Source organism: Hibiscus syriacus, unplaced genomic scaffold, assembly GCF_006381635.1.
Source record: "Hibiscus syriacus cultivar Baekdansim isolate YM2019G1 unplaced genomic scaffold, ASM638163v2 tig00109957_pilon, whole genome shotgun sequence".
Classification (NCBI taxonomy): domain Eukaryota; kingdom Viridiplantae; phylum Streptophyta; class Magnoliopsida; order Malvales; family Malvaceae; genus Hibiscus; species Hibiscus syriacus.
Window position 1 is genome coordinate 1,837,764 of NW_024062539.1, and position 3,617 is coordinate 1,841,380.

The 3,617-nt window shown below is 35.4% G+C and overlaps 1 non-coding gene across 1 annotated transcript; it reads right to left on the minus strand.

Moving 5' to 3' along the window:
* Positions 1 to 273: 273 nt before the first annotated feature.
* LOC120211110 lies at positions 274 to 381 on the minus strand. Its single transcript, XR_005524574.1, has one exon. It is a non-coding gene; the product is annotated as a small nucleolar RNA R71 (small nucleolar RNA).
* Between the last annotated feature and the right edge of the window lie 3,236 nt (positions 382 to 3,617).

Below are 3,617 nucleotides of genomic sequence, written 5' to 3' on the forward strand. Positions count from 1 at the left end.
AGAGCCAATTATGTTTCAGATGCTGCACTCAATAGGCAATATAGCGGTTCATTTGTTGAATACCCTAGAGCACACCATAGAGCATTCATGAAGGTGTGTGACTCTTTTATACAACAAGGAGTACCTGAAAAAGCCTTGAAGCTGTAATTTTTCCCTACTTACCCTTGATAAAGCTAGAGCATGGCTTAACTTTTTGTCGCCTGGTGCTATAGCATCATGGAATGAGTTAGCCCAAAAATTCTTGTTACGTTTCAATCTGCCCAATATGAATGCAAAGTTGCGAAATGACTTGACATCTTTCAAGCAACTGAAAGATGAGAATTTGTATGAGGCATGGGAAAGATTCATGGACTTACTGTGAAAATGTCCAATACACAGATTTCCACATTGGATGCAAATGGAAATGTTCTATAATGGGTTGAACATGCACACTCGAATGGTGGTTGATGCTTCAACAAATGGAGCATTGCTAGATAAGGCGTATAATGAGGCTTATGATATTTTGGAAAGAATATCTAACAATGACTAATAGTACACCAACACGACGAACATGTTCAGCAGATGCAATGTTGCAGCAATGGATATTGATGCTTTCAATTCCGTGGCTTCCTAAATTACAACATTGATAAACACGGTTAAGAAGTTGCAATAACCAAGAGGTATGTATGAGGTAAAATCTACATATCTTGTTAATTGTGTTTATTACGATGATAACCATAATTTTGAAGAATGTCTACAAAACTGTGAGTCTATTTATTTTTTTTGAGAAATTACAACATGAATGACAATGCCAATGCTTTTATGAACACTAACAATCCAACCTTCCATAACCATCCCAACCTATCTTGTCATAGTCAAAATGTTGTTAATCCACGTAGCAGCACTATAATCAACAACAATAATACAGTCCAACGTAATAGTACAATCAACAACAACCAGTGCTTCTGCACCAGACACAACAATAAGCTGCACAACCTCGGTAGAATTATCAAGGATAGACTTCAATGCAATCTACCAATCTTACATCCCTAGAAGCCTTAATGAAGGAGTACATGTCGATCTAGTCAGTATCACTAAGGGCTTTAGATAATTAAGTTAGACAGTTGGCGAATGTTTTAACTAATAGGCAGCAAGGAATACTGCACAGCGACACTGAAGTTCCAAAAGCTCACGGGAAAGCTCAATGCTACGAGTATTCTAAAGCCATCACAACTTAAAGTGGTCTCCATATTGGGAATCCTAATGAGGAGCCTAAGAAGAATGATGATGATGGGTATGAAAAGCAAAATAAAGGTAAAGAAAATGAAGTAGACCTTGAACCAACAGTGGTTATCACATTAAAGGATGCAAGACAGAGAACTAATTTTGGGACAGTGCCAACAAAGCCTACAAGATTGCTTATAATGCCACCATCATCATCAATGTAGAATAATCTAAGACCTCCACCACCTTTTCCTCAACAATTCAAAAACATCAAGGAGGACCAGTAATTTAAAAACTTCATTAAAGTGGTGAGGCAATTAACAATCAACATTCCATTAATTGATGCATTAGAGTATAATCTGAATTACATCAAATTCATGATGGAGGTACTATCGAAGAAGCAAAGACTTAATGAGTTCTTTTGTACTCACTAAAGGGTGCAGTGCCATGGCTGCGAATAGATTACCACAGAAATTAAATGATCCAGGGAGTTTTACTATCCCTTGTGTTATTGGTGATCGATTTATAGGTAGAGCATTGTGTGATTTAGGTTCCAACATTAACTTAATGTCTCTATCTATTTTTAGGAAACTTGTCATTGTCGAGGCCAAATATACTGTTGTGACACTTCAACGTGCTAATTGATCCATTGTTATTCCTGAGGGCATAATAGATAACGTGTTAGTCTAAGTGGACCTTGTAGATTTCATTGTTCTAGAATGTGAAGCTAACAAAGAAGTGCCAATCATACTTAGCAGACCATTCCTTGCTACAGGCAGAGCAATAATCGATGTTGAAAAGGGAGAACATACGATGTGTCTTAATGATGAACACATCACATTTAATGTTTTAAATCCTGTTATAAATGATGATAATGTTGAATGTCATTCTATTAACATCGTTGATGAAAATGTACATGAAAAAATGGATGAATGTTACAACATTGAGAATGATACTCCTAATGTCGCAGCAATAGAAGAATTAGATGAGTCAAATCATAAGGAGACAAAGACAAATGAGGGGAACCAAAGCTTCTATATTAATCATGGCATCAACAGTAATTCTACACTACTAATGTTGACTACAGAGCTATAGCATAAATACCTGAGGAAAACTGCAAATACTACCATGGAGCAGAACAACATAACAACAAGGAACGTTTCACAAGGCTCTAGTAATGAAGGTTCTCATCTAAAAATTCACCCTGTGAATATGCAACATTTCTATGGTTTCAATTAAAAAGTGCACTTCATGACTGATTATAGCAAGCAAGAGTTTTGATATGAACAATGTTGTAATCCTACAAGCACAAGAGCCATAGAGAATTCTGATGATGCCATAGCAAGTATCGATAAAATAAAGGAGAATCGGTTTATTGAGATCCAGGCGAAGTTACCACAAACTTCAATTTCACTATGTGAAATAATTTTATTTCCCTTCTTTCAATAAGTCAATTTTGACATTAGCTTAGTTTGTATTTTTCTTTTCATTTTTTTCTTCTTTCTTTTTATCTACAGGGAATGCCACAACATTATCTATTGCTTCACCAATTTTTCCTCTATACTGCTATCCAACAAATATCGTTATTCTACTTGCACTCTATTTCCCATTTACTAGAAACATGAGCCTAAGGGTGCCCAACGAGGGGATTATTGTTTTCCTTTCTCCCATTTGTTGTTTTATTTTATTTGTTTGCATACATTGAGAACAATGCACATCTAAGGTTTGGGGGTGTTGTTCACTTTGTCATATTGCATTTGTTATATCATGTTTTGTGTTTTGCATTGTTCATTCAAGTTTTCCATGACATCCACTTTTCATGACATTTAGATGGATAAACAATTGCCGAAACTTTGCTTTTTAGTATTCTTAGGTTTGGGGTGTGATAATTCTTCAAAAAAAAAGTATATTTTATATATCTTTTACTTAGGTTAAGTTTGCATTTTAGAATTATTAGGATCATATTTAGACTTATTTTTAGCATATTTTACATCATTTTCATATTGGGAGTAAATTATTTGTACTTGGGTCGATTTTGATATTTTTGCTGGAAAAATTATATACTGATGTTGTGAGACCGTTAATGATGTAGCCGTTGCTGGACTGGATTACCGAGATGATGAGCAACACTGTAGCTTTATGAGGAACCTGGAGAAATTTTAGGAATTTCCTGTTGTCCACAACTGGTGCGGGATTAAATGCTGGAATTTGAATTTAAGAAGGAATCTTCAGAAAAAGGGGAACTTTTCTATTGATGGAAAGTGTAACCTTGATGGGCTATAAATATAACTTCTTCAACACATTTTTTCCATCATCAAAAACCCTAGTTGCCTATTATTTTCCCTATTACCATTGCCATCTAAATAATTCGTCGGGAAGTGCAGCAGTAGCCAGAGAGCACTGCCATGAAGCAA